Here is a 20,739-nt window from a genome sequence, read left to right as displayed (position 1 = left end):
AAAACCCAAAGGAAATGATGGACGGAGCATTGACAATACAAGCACTCACCCCCAGTCAACTGATCTGGGTTTAATCCATCACCGTTCATTAGCCCACTCTGCCACCCCAGTTCAGACATGGCCATATGCAAATCAGTCTGACCCTGTGCCTCATGGGAACAGTCCAGCCCGAACTGCCAAGACATGCCTTCCCTGGACCGGAATCAAGCTACCGAGTACCGGTTTCTGGCATTTCAGCCTTCTTCAGCCCGGCTTGCTTGAATCCAGTGGCAAAGTGAGCAAGGGACTCACGTCTGAGCATACCCTGCCAACTTATGGCGAACAAAGAAAAACCAAAGGAAATGATGGACGGAGCGTTGACAATACAAGCACTCACCCCCAGTCAACTGATCTGGGTTTAATCCATCACCGTTCTTTAGCCCACTCTGCCACCCCAGTTCCGACATGGCCATATGCAAATCAGTCTGACCCTGTGCCTCATGGGAACAGTCCAGCCCGAACTGCCAAGCCATGCCTTCCCTGGACCGGAAACAAGCTACCGAGGACCGGTTTCTGGCATTTCAGCCTTCTTCAGCCCGGCTTGCTTGAATCCAGTGGCAAAGTGAGCAAGGAACTCACGTCTGAGCATACCCTGCCAACTTATGGCGAACAAAGAAAAAACCAAAGGAAATGATGGACGGAGCGTTGACAATACAAGCACTCACCCCCAGTCAACTGATCTGGGTTTAATCCATCACCGTTCTTTAGCCCACTCTGCCACCCCAGTTCAGACATGGCCATATGCAAATCAGTCTGACCCTGTGCCTTATGGGAACAGTCCAGCCCGAACTGCCAAGCCATGCCTTCCCTGGACCGGAATCAAGCTACTGAGGATCGGTTTCTGGCATTTCAGCCTTCTTCAGCCCGGCTTGCTTGAATCCAGTGGCAAAGTGAGCAAGGGACTCACGTCTGAGCATACCCTGCCAACTTATGGCGAACAAATAAAAACCAAAGGAAATGATGGACGGAGCGTTGACAATACAAGCACTCACCCCCAGTCAACTGATCTGGGTTTAATCCATCACCGTTCTTTAGCCCACTCTGCCACCCCAGTTCAGACATGGCCATATGCAAATCAGTCTGACCCTGTGCCTCATGGGAACAGTCCAGCCCGAACTGCCAAGCCATGCCTTCCCTGGACCGGAATCAAGCTACCGAGTACCGGTTTCTGGCATTTCAGCCTTCTTCAGCCCGGCTTGCTTGAATCCAGTGGCAAAGTGAGCAAGGGACTCACGTCTGAGCATGCCCTGCCAACTTATGGCAAACAAAGAAAAAACAAAGGAAATGATGGACGGAGCATTGACAATAAAAGCACTCACCCCCTGTTGTCCTCTCCGTCCTCAGGATCAGCGTGTTGTTTAATAGGCCATCTCCAGATCTATCCAAGCCCCGATTGCTGTAATAGCCGTGGGCTAAGGAAGGATCAGATGAGGGCAAAACGGGAAGGGAAGTAAGGGGACTGCGGGGAGGGAGAGCTGTGAAGACAGATAACACAATGATTGGTACAGGTTCTAATATATGCACACCATACCAATATTTGATGACAACACACAAACAGCTCTCTACCTGTGACTCGAAAGTGGCCTGCTGTAACTCAGAAGATACTTCTCTTCTTACTGAGAACATATACTTTCGGCTTGCCTCTAACTTCCCCTGTAACACACAAAGAATCACTCTTGTAACAACCCCAAGATATCTTGTTTCTCTTAACGCTATTACCGGAAAGAATCGAAACACATACCCTATTCTCCCTTCCCGTAGTTGGTGAAGAGGAGTAGTCTTTGTAATCTGAAGATGAATTGACACAATCTCTCCCTGAACAAAACTTGAGGGTTACGTCACCCAAAAGTAAAGTATGAAAAGAGATACCTGTATAGTTGCACGGTAACTTATGGAGTCGAGCTCCTTCGTCCCAAGCCTGGGACCTATACCAATAATCCTCCGCAATAGCCGATGCAAAAAGGCTCGCCAACGGAGGATTGCAGGAGTGCTTTAACAAAACTAACAAAGGTATTTCCTCTGCAATAGCCGAAGAAAAAAGGCTTGCCAACGGAGGAAAAGGAAACAGCAAACCTCTGATCAAAGGACCACGAGTCGTGTCCTCCGCAAGAGCCGATGCAAGAAGGCTCGCCAACGGAGACACCCAGCAAAAGAAAAAACGTGAACAAAGCCAACGATATGTGTCCTCCGCAAGAGCCGATGCAAGAAGGCTCGCCAACGGAGGACCCAAGAACACAACGATACTGCAAAATCTCCGTCCCTCGCTACAACAGCACAGCACGTAGAGACGTCAACCGGCATTGGCGGTGAAGATCCAAAATATCTGACACCAAGTGGAGGAAAACAAGCTACCGAGGACCGGTTTCTGGCATTTCAGCCTTCTTCAGCCCGGCTTGCTTGAATCCAGTGGCAAAGTGAGCAAGGGACTCACTTCATTTGGTTTTTCTTTGTTTGCCATAAGTTGGCAGGGCATGCTCAGACGTGAGTCCCTTGCTCACTTTGCCACTGGATTCAAGCAAGCCGGGCTGAAGAAGGCTTAAATGCCAGAAACCGGTCCTCTGTAGCTTGTTTCCGGTCCAGGGAAGACATGGCTTGGCAGTTCGGGCTGGACTGTTCCCATGAGGCACAGGGTCAGACTGATTTGCATATGGCCATGTCTGAACTGGGGTTGCAGAGTGGGCTAAAGAACGGTGATGGATTAAACCCAGATCAGTTGACTGGGGGTGAGTGCTTGTATTGTCAACGCTCTGTCCATCATTTCCTTTGGTTTTTCTTTGTTCGCCATAAGTTGGCAGGGTATGCTCAGATGTGAGTCCCTTGCTCACTTTGCCGCTGGATTCAAGCAAGCCGGGCTGAAGAAGGCTGAAATGCCAGAAACCGGTCCTCGGTAGCTTGTTTCCGGTCCAGGAAAGGCATGGCTTGGCAGTTCGGGCTGGACTGTTCCCATGAGGCACAGGGTCAGACTGATTTGCATATGGCCATGTCAGAACTGGGGTGGCAGAGTGGGCTAAAGAACGGTGTTGGATTAAACCCAGATCAGTTGACTGGGGGTGAGTTCTTGTATTTTCAATGCTCTGTCCATCATTTCCTTTGGTTTTTCTATACATTTAACCACCTCGGCCCTGGTTTTCAGATTGCGTAGGTGCCAGGGGTTGATTGGGGCAACCCGGCCCCCGGCTTCCAGTTGTACTTCAATTGTAAGCCAGAGAGGAGAGTGATCCGAAATCCCCAGAGCAAGATGTTTAATTTCCCTCACAGAGACCATCTGCACCGCTGGCACCAGGATATAATCGAGCCTCGAGAGACTCCCATGTGCTCCTGAATAGAAAGTATATTGTGCCTGCCCAGGGTATAGGTGCCTCCAGCAATCAACTAAACCCAGCGCATTCAGGAAGTTGCTCATCCATAACTGTGACCTCGAAAGTGTCCGGGGGGGGGTGACGATCCTCGCTACCACAAACAACCGAGTTAAAATCCCCACCAACCACCAACATGCCCAGAGGGAAGTTCAGCACCACTCTACCCAGATCAGAAAACGTGACTGTGACAAGGTGACCGGGACATTGTCTAACAATAAGGGCGACAGAGAAGTTTCCTGGTGGTCTGTACCTGATGAGGATATGGTTGCTCCTTTTTCACAGGACGATTCTTTTGCTTGGAGAAGCGCCTCGCAAGAATTACAACGCGGCCCCTTTAACTGGCCGACGGAACAGGACGCCGGGACTGCCCATCGTGACGTATCCTTCCTCACATTGGATAAAGCCCCGGAACCTTGGAGTTCGGCGTGTGACGTCACCGACACGGGAGGAAGTCGCGGAGAGGAACCCGAAGAGGAAGAACGCCGGAGAGACGAGGAGAACACCACACCAGGACGAGAAGCAGACGAGGCTGGGAGAGGAGAGGCTCTGTCCGAAGAAGACGTGCCAGGAGGCCAACGAGACTGCGCAGCGCCGTGCCACACTCCCGAGGGAGGAGTGTGGCTACGACAGGTACGGGAGCGAATCTCGAACTGGGTGGGACGGCGGGGACTTTCACCCGCGGTAAAAAGCCACTCAAACCCTTAGTATCCTGCACTACCCTTCCCCGTTATAAAATACCCTCCCTCACGCCTGTCACTTAGTCTCGGTAAAAGGGCTATAACACTTTGAAGGTGTCCCTCACTCCCTGGTACCCCGGAAAAGAAAAGTATAGGACGTGGCAGTAATTGGTCCTTTTCTGTGTTTTATTTCCGGTATAACCATTGCGAGAGGTCCCTCTGGAAGAAGCGCTATCCTGACCCAAGACACTCTAGAGGAAAGAACACCCCTCCACAGTCAGCACCACGGATCCTGCCGGTTTTGCAAGAGAAAGACTAACCTTACGCAAAAAGAAACTTTATGTTAAAATAAAACCCTCGTTACCAAGACCCCGTGTCCAGTCCATTCCTGACCCCCCTTTACAAGTGGTGTCAGAAGTGGGATCGCCTGACCCCCACCAGCAATCACTGATGGATCAAGTAATCCAACATCTTATAGATGGACAAGACAAGCTGGAATGGGCTATAAAAAATCAGATTACAGTAGCTGACGCTGACCGGGAACTGTTCAAGAATGCTCTTACCGCCCAGATAGAAGGTCTACAGAAAGTGGCCCAGACCCCCGTACTTGGAGTCGAGCGTAGAGCCGGAAGTCCCCATCCTTCAGGGGTAGCACTACAAAAATATGTTCCTGGGGAAGACCCGGATGCTTTTCTCTCAAACTTTGAGAGAGCCGCCCAAGCGTGTGGTTGGCCCCCAGAGAAATGGCCCTTTTTCTTAGCCCCTTTGTTGTCTGGGGAAGCTCAGGCCGCCTACCAGGTGGCCAATCATGCCGGCAATACCCCTTATGCAACTATTAAGGAAGTTATCCTGGATCACCTGGGGTTAGATCCCGAGGCTTAACGCGTCCGATTTAGAAAGGAAAGAGGAGTGGCTGGGGAAAACCCCAAAACCCTGTATCTAAGACTGAAAATGGCGGCAGAAAAATGGTTAAAGCCCGGCCAAAGAAGTAAAGAGGATGTTATGGACAGCATAGTCTTAGAACAGTTCATGGAGGCGTTGCCTTACGGTACTCAAAGATGGCTACGCCAACACTCTGGTTTGACAGTAGCCCAAGCTATCGAAATGGCTACCAATTATGCACGAGCCCAACCCAGAACTTTTGCTTGGGACTCTGAAAAAAACAGCAAACCACCGGTAACCTTGAGAAGTGACAAAAAGAAACCGGAGTTACCACCTCCTGTCAGGCAAAAACCGTTGAGGCTGGATAACGTACCGTTTAAAGGACCCCAGTGCTTTGACTGCGGGGAGTGGGGACACATCGCTCGGATGTGTCCAAAAAGAAAACCGACCGAAGAACCAATGGAGGTTGGCTACATACCCCGAGCGGTCATGTACTCTGCAGAAATGGGTCTCTCATTCTATGTACGTATCCGGATTAACGATACCAGTATACGGGGGTTGTTAGACTCAGGGTGCCGACAATCTGTAGTACAGGAGAAATTGGTTCGACCCACACAGATCATTCCTAATGAACAAGTGCACATAAGGTGCGTCCATGGTGATGTGCGTCCTTATCCTGTAGCTCAGTTGGTCATTGAGCCTCAGAATAGACCCCCAGTGCAAATCAAAGTTGGGGTTATATCAACTCTGCCGGAAGACATCATTTTGGGCGTTGATAACCCCGACTTTATGTCCCTCTTCCAAGATAAGTTGTCAGCTCATGACAAAACAGCCACCGCCTACCTAGTAAAGGAACCATGGGTACTGGATAGGAATTTTAGATTTGCACAGGCTAACGACTCCACACTGCTGAATGCTTGGGAAGCCGCACATGTTGCTCAAACTCTAACTTCCCCGACGTATCCCAGGTTCATAATCCAAAAGGATTTACTGTACAGGGAAGGAAAGGCAGGGGATGACCTTCAGTTAGTAGTGCCATCTGCCTTTCGGGAACAGATCCTTTATTACGCCCACTCACATCTCACAGCAGGTCATTCAGGGGCAGAAAAAACCACCCAGAACATCGTACGACATTTCCTTTGGCCAGGCCTTTACAAAGAGGCGGAATTATATTGCAAGAATGTGCCATCTGTCAAAAGAAAAACTTGACACGTCCTCAAGCTGTCCCAATGCAACCTATGCCTCTCATAGGAAAACCGTTTGAAAGAGTTGGGATGGATCTTATCGGACCCTTACCCCGGTCCTCCAGTGGTCATACATATGCCCTGGTCATAGTGGACTATCATACTAGGTTTCCTGAGGCTTTTGCCTTAAAGGCCCCCACTACCAAGAACATAGCGGACAAAATGGTGGAGTTGTTCGCGAGAGTAGGATTCCCAAAAGAGATCCTTACAGATCAAGGTACCCCTTTTGTATCAAAGTTAATGAGGGAAGTATGCAAACTGTTAGATGTCCATCAAATTAAAACCTCAGCATATCATCCTCAGACGGATGGCCTCGTGGAGAGGTATAACAGATCATTGAAAACAACTTTGAAGAAGATGCTAACTGTAGAAAGCAAGGATTGGGACAAACTTCTACCCCTAGCCCTGTACGTGTTGAGGGCACAAGTACAGAGTAGTTTGGGATGTTCCTCCTTTGAGTTATTGTACGGTAGGCAACCCAGGTCCCTACTAGAGATAACCAAAGAAGCCTGGGAACAGGAAGGCTTTGAGGAACAAAGATCTCTCCTAGAATACACACAACAACTACAATCCAAATTGGGTAAACTCAGGGATTTGGCATATTCCCATGCAGAACAAAAGCAACAAAAACAGAAGTTCTATTATGATAAGGGGAAAAGGTGGCACACTCTTGACAAGGGAGATTGGGTGTTGGTGTTGCTTCCCTCTTCTACACAGAAGTTTAAAAGCGAGTGGTTAGGACCATACCCCGTAATAGACACTATAGGACAAACCACCTACAGAGTCCGAATATCTCCCTCCAGAACCCAAACCTTTCACATAAACCTGCTAAAAAAATGGATTGGACCCCCTCCTAAAGCCGCCCATTTTGGTTTACCGGTTTGTGGTTCCCCAAGTACTATAGAGCAGTTACCAGTCAACCCAGAGTTAACGAAACAAGAGAAAGAGGGCTTATTACAGACTCTCAGTCCCTTTTCTACCATTTTCTCGGATACCCCTGGCCTAACTCATCTGACAGAACACCATATTCAGACAGAGGAAGGAAAGATAGTCAAACAACGTCCATATAGGATTCCGGCCGCTAGGCGAGAGGATGTAAAAAGAGAAGTCAAAGAAATGCTTAAATTGGGAGTCATCAGGCCCTCTCATAGTAACTGGTCATCTCCTATAGTAATGATACCAAAACCAGATGGATCCACTCGTTTTTGTATGGATTTTAGGGCTTTGAATGCCATATCGGCCTTTGATGCCTATCCTATACCACGAGTGGACGAGTTAGTTGAAAGGATTGGAGAAGCAAAGTTTATAACCACGCTAGACCTCACAAAAGGTTACTGGCAGGTGCCCCTGAGAGAGGAGGACAGGAAAAAGACAGCCTTTTCTACAGAGGATGGACTCTACGAATTCAATGTACTACCCTTTGGCTTACATGGGGCGCCTGCCACTTTCCAAAGGTTAATGAACAGAGTCCTCTCTGACCTGAATCAGTATTGTTCCGTCTATCTAGACGACATTGTAATATTCAGTAAGACATGGGAAGAACATTTGAGACATGTACAAAACGTCCTACAAGCCCTCAAAAATGCAGGTTTGCATGTTAATGCAAAAAAATCAAGAGCAGCGTTTCCCAGGGTGAGGTACTTAGGTTTTCTACTGGGTGAGGGGGTCATAGCTCCCCAAGAAGAGAAGATCAAGGCTATTATGCAGACCCCTTTCCCATCCACCAAAAGAGACTTGAGAGGATTCCTAGGCCTCATCGGATACTACAGACGCTTCATAGAGAACTTTGCTGCTAAAGCCAGTCCCTTGACGGACCTACTCAGCAAAGCGTCCAAACCCTCTCAGTTGACGCAACCATCAAAGGAGGCTAGGGAGGCGTTTGAGGCCCTCAAAAGAGCGATCACTACGAATCCAGTGTTGATACCACCTGACTACAACAAGGAGTTTTTCCTGGCTACCGATGCCTCGGAGGTGGGGATTGGTGCTGTGTTGTCCCAGGAAGGGGAGGACGGTACCGAACACCCTGTACTGTTCCTAAGCCGCAAGTTGCACCCCAGAGAAAGGAAGTACCCTACCATTGAACGGGAATGTTTGGCTATTAGGTGGGCTGTAGATAAACTGAGGTATTATCTGGAAGGCCGTCCATTTGTACTCTATACAGACCATGCTCCCTTGCAATGGATGCAAAGGAACATCTCCCTCAATCCCAGGGTCCTCAGGTGGTCCTTGTTTTTGCAACCCTTCTCTTTTGTAATTAAACACCGCAAGGGGAGGGACAACGCTAATGCGGACTTTTTGTCTAGAGCACCCCTTCTCCCCGATCGGGAGAATCCAGGGGGGGAGGTGTGTGACAAGGTGACCGGGACATTGTCTAACAATAAGGGCGACAGAGAAGTTTCCTGGTGGTCTGTACCTGATGAGGATATGGTTGCTCCTTTTTCACAGGACGATTCTTTTGCTTGGAGAAGCGCCTCGCAAGAATTACAACGCGGCCCCTTTAACTGGCCGACGGAACAGGACGCCGGGACTGCCCATCGTGACGTATCCTTCCTCGCATTGGATAAAGCCCCGGAACCTTGGAGTTCGGCGTGTGACGTCACCGACACGGGAGGAAGTCGCGGAGAGGAACCCGAAGAGGAAGAACGCCGGAGAGACGAGGAGAACACCACGCCAGGACGAGAAGCAGACGAGGCTGGGAGAGGAGAGGCCCTGTCCGAAGAAGACGTGCCAGGAGGCCAACGAGACCGCGCAGCGCCGTGCCACACTCCCGAGGGAGGAGTGTGGCTACCACAGGTACGGGAGCGAATCTCGAACTGGGTGGGACGGCGGGGACTTTCACCCGCGGTAAAAAGCCACTCAAACCCTTAGTATCCTGCACTACCCTTCCCCGTTATAAAATACCCTCCCTCACGCCTGTCACTTAGTCTCGGTAAAACGGCTATAACACTTTGAAGGTGTCCCTCACTCCCTGGTACCCCGGAAAAGAAAAGTATAGGACGTGGCAGTAATTGGTCCTTTTCTGTGTTTTATTTCCGGTATAACCATTGCGAGAGGTCCCTCTGGAAGAAGCGCTATCCTGACCCAAGACACTCTAGAGGAAAGAACACCCCTCCACAGTCAGCACCACGGATCCTGCCGGTTTTGCAAGAGAAAGACTAACCTTACGCAAAAAGAAACTTTATGTTAAAATAAAACCCTCGTTACCAAGACCCCGTGTCCAGTCCATTCCTGACCCCCCTTTACAGTGACGGACTGTAAACCCGGCGGGACATACACAGAAAGAACAGAGATCGTCCTCCCCTCCCAGCGACCCGTGATGGCCGCGTACCGGCCTCTATCATCTAACACAGTGTCATCTATCTCCAAGGGGAGGGAACTCCTAACCTGGACACCCGCCCCCCTCGACCAAGTAGTGAAACCTGAATGTGCCACCAAACGGTATCCCCTTCTATTCAGTGCCTGGCAAGCATTTCCTATCAGATGTGTCTCCTGCAGTAATACTATATCAGGTGAAAGATGTTTCAGATACTGTAAAACAATCCCCCGCTTGATCCTATCACCCAGACCGTTGACATTCCAGCTCAGCACCCGCAGCCCCCTACCCCCCATTCCAAGAACATGAGCCGTGCTCCCCCCATAGAGAAACAGACACAGAGATCAAAGTGTGCAGCGAAATAGAACCTCGGGATGAACAAAGAAACGAAAAGCCCCACCTCCAGGAAAACCCGTTAAACACACCCCCCCAGCCTGCGCCCCTGCTTTAGACCCGAAAGCCACCCCAACTTGCAGTGTGCCTGTCTCCCCATTAAACTAATCTACAAAAAGAGAGAGAAAGACCCCTTAAAGGAGGAAGAATCCCGAGCCCCACCACCCCCGGCAATCAACAGGTCATGCACATAGTAATTGTCAAACCCCCGCTGCAAGTCCATATAGGTGGCACGCCGGTGGGGACTCACTTCACCCGTTCCTCCAGGCCACCTTCAGCTCCCGTCGGCTGGTCCTGTCGATCACGTTGTGCCGGCAAAGTATCGAGCCAGTCACTAGCAACCTCCGGGCGATCAAAGAAGAGCACACGCTCCTCGTATTCGATCCTCAAGCGAGCCGGGAACAGCATGGCGTACTTTAGTCCCATGTCTCTGAGGCGCCTTTTCACACCAGTGAAGGTCACGCGTTGTTTTTGCACTGCCTGCGTAAAGTCCGGATAAAAGCTGATCGATGCATTGTCAAATTTAGTGGGTCCATTGGTGCGTGATGCTTGCAGGATAGCATCTCTATCTCGAAAATTAAAAATCCTGGCAATAATAGGTTGTGGTGCGGCGCCCAGTTTAGGCCTACCACCTGGGACTCTGTGGGCACGCTCCACGGTAAAAAAGTTGCCGAGTCCCTTAGGCGCGAGGTGATGCAGCACCAGATCCTCCACCAAAAGATCCGTGGAGAGCTCCGAGGAACTTTCCGGAACACCAATAATACGGACGTTGTTGCTCCTGGCCCGGCTTTCGAAGTCGTCCAACCGACGGGCAAACAAGTCATTTGATGATCGGAGAGAACGAACCTCCGCCTGTAGATCAGAGACATCTGTTGTGAGGCTCGCATTCCTAATGTCCAGCGACTTGACCCGCTCGTTGGTCTTTGCGAGGTCCGTTCTGATAAGGTTGACTTCAATCGCAACCGTGTCTATCTTTAAGGCCAGGGCCTCATACTGCTGGTCCATCGAGGTCTTCATACCAGCAATGGCGCCCATGACATCCGGCACTGTCAAGTCTTCCATCACAGGAGAGCCATCTCCAGTCTCATCCGTGATTTTACCCGCTCCACCAGGGGATCCCTTTGGGCGGGCGAAGCGATCAATAGTATTGGATTGGGCGACACCCCCTCGGAATGCGCCCCTGGTGGCTCTCTTCTCACTATCCGACCTGCCCGCCATGTTGGGTAGCGAGCCCAGTCGGGCCGTTCGAGATCTGGTGAGAATGGCTCCCCGCAGCACCAACCAGCAAAGGCAGGGATGAGGGCAAGAGAAGCAGAAGTGTAGGGCCAGCAGCCGGGCGAGGCCAACAGTCGCAACAAACACCGAGTCCCAGTAGCTGATGACCAAAAACGAAACCGAAAGTACATCAGGGGCGACAGATGGGTCTCAGTGGCCGTTGCTGTTCAATTGCCACCTGGGTACTTCAGAGACTCGAGGCCTCGGAGGTTGGGCGGTGTAGGCCACAAAGTTCCGAGATGCAGAGAGTCCGGTTCCCAGCGGCCAAATCATTTTCTGAAAAGAGATATTATGTCAGCAGGGCGCCAGCTAATAGAACCCGTCGTCCAAATCAGGATATGTGGCAGGATAGATGCGGGAGGTGGAAAGGGTCTCGGGAGCCCTGTGCTCACGCGTCCATCTTGGATCCGCGCGTAGCTCCTCCTCCCAGCATCTGACATTTTGATGGTCTATACCCTTTAGAAAAGAGCTTGACAGTGGACTGTGTGATTGGTAATTTTAAGTATCCTGCCACTGTTCAGAAACTGTTGTTTGATTACCAGTCTTTCGGTGTGCCACAATCCACTACCATCCTTCTCCCTCTGAGCTGTTTCTATCTCCTCTTGTAGCCAGTGCATGTGGATTCTGTCCACCAGTCCTTGCTTCCTCCTTCATGCAGCCTAATTGCCAGTGGCCATTTGGGGCTGTCTTTTGTAACTGATGTTCATTGACTGGAGCTGCATTGTAACAAAAAGGCTTTACCTGTCTCCTTCTATATTAACCTGTTGCACTTTGCCCCTTGGGTCTCCTATGTCAACTGCTAGCACAGACAATGGGGTTGATTCCGATTCGGGAAACAAATCCGTACGACAATTCGTAGCCGTTTCCGTACGAATCGTACACATCCGTCCGAATCGCGAAGTGCGATTCATAGAAAAAAAATACGTCCGAATCGTTGCGAACCGTACGAAAAGCAAGGGAAAATCCATAACATACGGACCCTGAAAGTGATCCGTACGAATCGTAAACATGCCGTACGACCCGACAAGTACAATCCGGACCGGGGAATGAGTACCCGATTCGTACGGTAAACGTCACGTATGAGCAATTCGTACGGAGAGCCACACAATCACATAGGGTACGGTTCGTACATCCCATGATCATAGGGGTACGGTAAGTACACCTACAATCATGGGGTACGGTTCGAACACCCCATGATCGTAGGAGTACGGTTCATACACCTACAATCATGGGGTGTACGAACCGTACCCCTAAGATCATGGGGGGTACGAACCGTACCCCATGATCGTAGGTGTATGAACCGTACCCCTAAGATCATGGGGTGTACGAACCATACCGGGGGTCTGTTTTGCATGCATTTCGAGTCGAATTCTGCTTTTCCGGACGTTTTGAGCTCTTGTAAAAAAAGAGTCGTACGGAGTGTTGACTGGACGAATCGTACTTGCTGGGTCGGAAAATGATTCTTCGATCAGTACGGACATCGCTTACTGCGCGTTCCGAATGCGATTCGGGCGGATTAGTGAGTCGTACGGGCTTTGGTACGATTCAGACTGAGAACTGCTTTGGGTACGCATCGTACTACATTGTACGTACGGGGATGTCCGAGGATACGATTCGAACGGGAAAAATGCTCCGTAAGGCTATTCTTACGGGATTTTACTGAATCGGAATCGGCCCCTATGTGTATTTTGTTGGAGTTTGGCCACCACCATCCCTTGAGCCGACCCCAGAGTCCTTATAGCACCCATGTTGATGTTTCACAACTATCACCTGTCACACCACACTACCCCAATGTAGTTCAGGCCCACTCTGTGTTGCCTGTCTTGTGGCTCCCAAATACTCCTCCTAATTCCTTTTCCCTTTCGATATCAAACATTGCAGCTGTTATGAGCTGAAATATCGCTGGGATAAATTCGAAACTAGAAGACGTAGAGCGGGGCCAACTCATATAGATTATCATGAGATTTGCCTTTTCCAGGAAACTTGAATGATTGACGTCTTCAGAAGTGGCTTTAAGAGCTTATGTGTTTAGCCGTTCGGTCCCCAGCAGGGAGCCCTTCAGGTGGGTTGCACATTTGGGTGAATAATATGCTGTTTTGTTCTGTAATGGAGTTACCCATTTGTCATTTGATATGCAAGGGTTAATCTTTACTTTCAGTAAGGGAATCCCTCTCCCACTGATTAATATTTACAGTCAGAGCTTCAGCAATCAGAAGGAATCTCCAACTCTTTATCTATTAGATGAGATCCTAGCTTTGTGCTCCAAGTCCCATCATGTTATTGTGGCAGGTGACATGAACCTAACCTACGAACCCCATGGCATCATTCAGGACATGTGCCAAAACAAAGACCTAGAATGGGGTATTCCTGCATTAACATCTTCAGTGAAGCGCGACTTCACTTTCGCTTCACTCCAACTGGTAAATCTTACCTTAGCATATGGGCTGCTGGCCTGTAATGGCTGTTCAGTGTCTGATCCCTCGCCCGCACCTACCTTCAAAAGAGGGGCTTATTCTTGCCACATTGATTATACCATCCTAGATTTCAGGATTGTCTGTTAATGGTGTTAGAGAGGGACATTAGCAACCACAACACTTTGGTCATAACTGTGGTAGATCTAATTGCTTGTGTATCATTATTACTAACACAGCCCCCTGGTCAACTTTGGAGTGTTATCTACAACCGCAGGAGTGTGAAGTAGGAGGCTGGGTATTCATCCTTTGAGGTGCTTGCAAGCTTTTACGCCACCATCGCTTCTCATATGGTGGTAATATCTCATAATTGGGGAATAACAATTTGTTTGTGGCTGAGCATGTTAAGATATTTTCTGGCCTTAAAAGGTCTTTCTTAAGAAATCTAGGAAGGTCTCTAAGAATGCCAATAAGTCTTGGTGGTTCTCCCAATAGTTAAGAGTGGTAATGAGTACTCTTCTAAAAGCAATAAAACACAGGAGCATGACAGGGATCATGGACTGCAGAGTATTATATCTGTATTCAAAAAGGCACGCTAAGGCAAAGTGTGAAAGCAATAAATGGGATTACATGTTATATGGCCTTGAAGTGAATTCATCAAAAACCAAGCAGATGACCTATTGCAAGAGGAAGAGGGAGGGGGAACCATTAGCTTCGAACAGGAGGTGCTGAAAAGGGTTAATGTATTTGAATGCCTGGGGATTTGTTTGGCTGACTCTGGATCACAGGTTCCAAAGATTTCGAAAAATTCACTTTTGCTAACCCACAGAGTGGTGGTCATTCTTAGATTTACTAGAATAAGCTCCTTATTACCCAACCCTTCCACCAATGGAAATCTATAAAGCCCATCCAAGGGGTGCCGCTCTGTACAGTGTAAAGTTATGGGGCCATTGCACCACAGATCCTCTGGGGACCATTGAGAACAATTTCATAAGAGCTAGGAGGGGCACCCCCTAGTTCCACTCAGATTGGACCTCGACTTTAAGCCTGTTTCCACGCTGGCTTCCTTAAAGCTGCTACTTTAGTGTGTTTGCATATGGGCGTTTGAGGAACTACAATTTTTCAGAGAGAGTCTTGTTAATATCCTTAACCCACGTAGCTACAACAAGATCAAATGGTTAGCCTACGTTAAAAATCATTCTATGACCTGGGTCTAGGCAATCTGTGGGAAGAGGCTTCCTCTATCATGTCTACTACACTTAATGATGTCAAAGCCAGATATTGGGAGAGAGTTACTGCCCACATTGAATTGATTTGTATCACAGGCAGTCGCACAAGGCTTTTTCTAATGCACAAAAGCATGCCCAATTCCAAAGAAATTTTACATTTACTCAATCCAGCATGCGCTCTGATTGCAATTTAGGCATGGTATTTTACTGACAGCCTTGTTTATATCAACATGGGTTTCTCCACAGGCAAGATCTACCCTATGACAGTCATGTATGCTTTACAATGAGATTGAGGAACATCTGTTATTCTTCTGCCCAGATTATTCTAGACGAAGAGCCAGTTGATTGTGCCTTTGTGTTGTCTTTTGGGAATGTCACACCTTATGAATGCTCTTAGAATTTGCAAAAGTGTCTCTACTAGTGTGGTTGAGACTGCAGTATCTTAATTTCTTTGTGCTGCATGGTCTATTAGACACAAAGTAACCTCTTGATTAACGGCTACCTCCACTTAAGTGCTTTCCCCTGCATTTCTTCTACTTGAAATGAGTTAGTAGCTCAAAATAGTTCTCTTTTGTAGTGTAATTATAGCAGAAATTGCCTATACATGAAGTTATCCTCGAATCTTCTTGAATGAAAGCTGTCCTATCATAGTACTTTTTTCAGTATTTTTTATATATAATTATTTGGGGTTTTACCATATTATCCTGAAAATGTATCTCATTCCTGTTGAGTCATGTTAAACCTAATATCAAGTATGTGGTTATTTAGCCGGTCAAGTAAATGGTTAAATTCTTCAGCTATTCCTCTCTAGATGCAGAAAATGTTGTCTATGTTTACCAGCCAGGATGAACTGTTCATGAATCGGTCATTGGTGTAGCTAAATGTTTCTTGAAACATCCTCCTTATGAAGTATGGCTGTCTCCAGTGTAAAGTAACAACCAACAGCAGTGCACTTGATCTGTAGGTGAGAGTCTGTGGTATCTGGAACATAGGAATTTTTAGAAAGAGCCTTTCTACTACAATGTTACTAAAGCCAGGACCTCATTTCATGGTCTCCGGATTTCCCTCACAGAATTGTGTTGCTTCTTAAGGAATGTTCATATGTGAGGTCACAGAGATGTATCCTCTAGAAGTGTTGTTGCTGAAAGCTAACTTTGAATTATTCTTTTGAACCTTAATATGACCTAGCAATATTTTTATTATATTCTACAAGGGTATTATAGTTTAAGTAAGCGCATAAGAATTTGTAAAATTTTGTAAATAAGAGGATAGTTTACCTTTCCTGTTGTACAGAAGTCAAGTAGAAACACATTTCACACGGAAGAGTATGTAGTGAAGGCACTTAAGGTAATGACCCAAAGCATAAGGAAGTATGTTTGCAAAACTTATCATTTCTATTGTAGTGTTCAGACATCACCTGTTCCATATTGAGGTACAAAGAGTCGATTACTCAGAGAGAGTTCAGATACATAAATTCACAATTAAACTTATGGTTAGTTCTACGGACAACAAGATTCTTAAGATATCTCTTTTGTGTTGTAGGAATTCACTACATTTCACAGACATCATTCACCAGCCGAGTGATGAGGCAGAGTTGGCGAGGTCTTGCATCTCTGTTTTCTATATTGTCTCTACACCCATTTCTCACTTCTGCCATTGACACTCGCATATCTTTAAATGTAGTCACTGGTTTGGGTGGCGAGAGACGAAATAGAACATTGCTGTCCTTGGATCTTGTGCACAAGATTAATGCAACTGGCCAAAGTATTTTTTTTGTAAAACAGTAGAATTATTTCAGATAATGTGAAATGTAACAAAATTATATTAGGTGGATATTTTAGTTTAACAGTATAATCTATGTTGCATTGGTCAAAGGGGATGTGCAGTATAGTAAAAGCCTAAAGAGTGTGAAATTGGGATTGAATTAGAAGACTGCTGAAGAATATTGTATCCAAGTATGGAAAATATACTTTTTTCCTCACTAGTGCATAACAGATATTCCAAAATAGATTTCTTTGTGGTTTCTAAATTGGTAATAATGTATAAGCAGCACATATTGGAGTAACCACAACATCACAGCAACCACCTACTACTAAAATGTGTGTTTTGTGTAAAAATGTAACTCAGAAAGCATATCTTGTAAATGGGTAATACAAAGGTAGAGGATAAACAATACAGAAATATTACATTTAGGGAAATAATTTTGAGTTCATTTTTGATATAATGTCATAATATGGAATGAAGCTAAACCTTTAATGAGAGGTATATTAGAAAGTGACTGCTCTTTGAAAGAAGTATTTGAGACAGAAGGATTCTGAGAAACAAACTGAAGGAAACCCATTCATTTAACGCAAGACCAAGCAGAATTGTTTTTGGGCTAAAATAATATTTTAACTTATTGAAATGCTCTGCAAATAAAGTTTGAATTTAGATTAATTTTAGGGAATATAGTAAAAAAGAGAATAGATTTTTAGTATAAAGATTACAAAAAGAGTGAAGTCAAGAATTTTAACTTCAGGAGAGGAGCCAAGCTCGACAACGAGATGGCCGCACGTTAGCTCGGCTCCGCCGCCCTACCTGCCTACAATCTAATATCCTGCCGCCCATCCTGCCCAAAACGGACAACAACTTATATGCAGAGCTTTGCAGTCACTTACCATCCATCCCGGTGGGTCCGGTGCTCGGTGGATTCACAGCGGCGTCCTCCCGGAAAGTGCGGCCTCCCCGGGGTTGAGTCCGGGGCCTCGCCCTTAGCGAGTTGCCGGCGAGACGGTGTCGGCGGCGGCCTCGGGTGGAGGTCTGGGGCCGGCCGGAAGATGCTGATGTGCGAAGAGCCCGGAGGCAAATGAACGTGCCTGGGACACTCGTCCGGTGCTCCAGAGGTGGTGTGCGGCAAGTTGTGGGTTGGGGACGCCGTGTCTGGTGGCTCCCCCCTTTGTTGCCGTCCGGCCATACCGGGCTCCTTCGCTTGGTGGCGAAGAGGGATTTTGGCGGAACGGTGTCACCGGCGGGTCCCCCTCCCTTGTGATCACTATTTCAGCGCTGTGGGTGCTGCTCGTGCGCTTGAGGGGGGCCCGCCGGGGTTCGGCTGTTGAGCTCACCGCTGGAGATGAGTCCGGAGAGACGGAGTAATTGTTGCAAAATGGCGGCTGCTGCCATGTCCCGGGCAGGGTCCCGGGATGCCGATTTCTTGCCCTTGCACTCCGCTTGGGCCTGTACTGGTGAGCTCGAACCCACGCTTAGCGACGTCCTGCAAGATTTGAAGACCTGGAGGTCGACCTTGGTCCGGGATTCCTGTGTGCGGGGGGATGTAATGGCCGCCATTCCTCCCGGGTCAGCTTTTGAGGACGCGGATGGGTCCGGTGAGGTCGTTGATTGTTCCTCGCTTTCTGGTTGGGGTAGCGATGATCCGATTCACGAACGGGTGAAACCGCTGGTGTTCATTGACACTGGTATATACGGCTGCTGTGAACAGTTTCTGCATTGCCCTCGGTAGAGGGGGTTCTATTGGCTGCTTCCATTGATGATCCAGCAACTTTTCCACGACCTTTCTTCATCGCCTTGTCCTATGCCCACTGGATCTACGCACATTGCGACGTTGGCTAAGAAAGGACTAGGATGAACCCGTTTTTTTTTTCGGAGGACTACTGATCGGTGAATGGAGTTATGGACTGCCCTACATTGTGATACTTTGTTGATTCCTTCGTATTAACGTGTTACTGAACACTTGTCAGTTTCGTTTTGGGCCACACTCATGGCGTAAGTGGGCGGGGGGCGGGGGCCGTACCATTTGCTAATGGTTCCTCTCCCCAGGCTCTTCTTTTTTCTCTCTTTCTTTTTCCGTTTCCCTATATTCTCTTTTTCTATATTTCGGGTTCATAATTAGGGCGACAGGCACGCTGCTGGTGGGGGTAGGCCGTAGCCTTCCGCAGGGGTGCAGGGTGGGACGGGTGGAGTAGGGTCTATTAGGTTGTTCTTTGTTTCTATGGCTCTTTTGTATCCTTTTCTTGGGTCTCCACGACTGTGCGTAACCCCGCGGGGTGAGTTACTGTGAGGGGAGGAATAGGTATTTTATATAACATGGTACTCATGGCACTGTTTCTCCTGAATTTATCGATCCGCCCCCAAGCACGTTCGCTATTTGTATTATTGCTCGCCATTACCACTGAGGGGCGGGTACAATAACGTGGAGTCCCCCTACTTCTTTTCCTCTTTAGTATTCTTGTTCTCTTATTTCTTGGGTTGGGATGTATAGGGATTGCAACTTAACTGTTTCCCTGATGGTTTTTATTACTGCGGAATTGCTGTTCAGTTAGTCTCTGGGTACATGTGGTCGGGCGTAGATACTACTATTGAGGAATTATAAGCGAACCTATGTTTTGCATGCTATGGACCTTTCTGATTATTGCTTTTTTGCTGTACTGCAACGAAACAGTTGGATTATTCCCCGCCACGTACACCAGGTTGCTACCTATACGGCCGATCCTTTATTCTTTAATATATAAAAATTAACCTCCTTTAATCCTATGTCGAGTGGTTCTAGTTAGTTAATAACATTGACTTACAGCGATAGGTAATATCATCTAACCACTCCGTGCCTTTAATTGATGATGGTGCTTTCCAGTTTTGTTCCGTGGCCGGCCTCCGGGTTGTAGGCCCGTATTTGTACGCATCCATTTCCTCAAATAAAGGTTTTCAAAAATGTATAAAAAAAAAAAGAATTTTAACTTCAGATGCAAATAACACCCAGTTGATCCTGTTTTTTGCCTACCTTTAAAGCTGGACCGTGTTTTGTGGCCATCCAGGCTTCCATGAATGTTAGGTGCACGGCGTTTATACTGTTTAAAAAATTTAACACAAACATAATGTCAAAAATATTGAGATCCTAAGAATATTGCAGGTAAGTATATCATTTTTTGAAGTGCTTCATATAATTGTTTTGTACAACTATATATAATAATGTTTTTATTACACTTCTAATCTTAATTTCTAATGTAGTAATCTTATCTTTTAATTTTGTACATATATTATTTAATGTTTGAAATATATATTTGTTTTTTTTTTTTTTGTTTTTTTTTTTGAAAACCTTTATTTGCAAGTGCACGATACACAGCGTCTGCCTACAACCCCACCGGGCCGGCCGCTATGACAAAAACTTGTTGAGCAAAAAATGTTATATCAGGCAGAACGTTGCTGGAGCAATCTATCACATCAACAGTATCGGCAAGAGCGTAGTATCATACAAATCAGGATAAGAGAGGTTTAATTTTATGTTTTTGTTGAACTGAACACAAACAAACAAACACATGGTATCATGGTGGCAAGGGTTGCTGGAGGTGGGAGGAGGGGAATGGATGTAGGAGAAAAAGCGAGTGTAGGGGGGGGGTGGCGCGCATAAGAGAGCAGAGCATTTGGTGAGTGGAGGAGAGGAACAGAAATCACGGAGAGGAGGGGAGAGGGACTTCGTAGTCAAGTGGAGGAGAACAGATGTCTCGACGATAAGTGTTCCAGGGAGTCCAAACTCTGGTCCACTTCCCAGGGCGCCCCCGGGCCTCATATACCGTCTTCTCTCGAAACATGGACCAGTCCATGTTTTCTTTCCAGGCACTGAGCACTGGCGGTCTAGGGGAGCCCCAGAGCTGTGCGATATCCCTCTTCGCGATCATATTGCCCAGGGTGACCCAAAGCGTCTGGGCAGCAGTGCAGTCAGACGGTTCCCACACATTCAGCAGACAACGACGCGCCTCAGGAAGCAAGGGGATCCCCGTGACACGACTCATAACTTCATGCACCCTCGACCAATACGCTACAATCACTGGACATTCCCACAGAACATGAAGAAAAGTACCATCCATCCCACACCCACGCCTGCAGCGTCCGTCAGCAATCAGACCCATTCGCACCAGACGCACTCCAG

Source organism: Lissotriton vulgaris, chromosome 4_1, assembly GCF_964263255.1.
Source record: "Lissotriton vulgaris chromosome 4_1, aLisVul1.2, whole genome shotgun sequence".
Lineage (NCBI taxonomy): Eukaryota > Metazoa > Chordata > Amphibia > Caudata > Salamandridae > Lissotriton > Lissotriton vulgaris.
The sequence above is the reverse complement of the archived record's forward strand: the minus strand, read 5'-3'. Positions refer to the sequence as shown.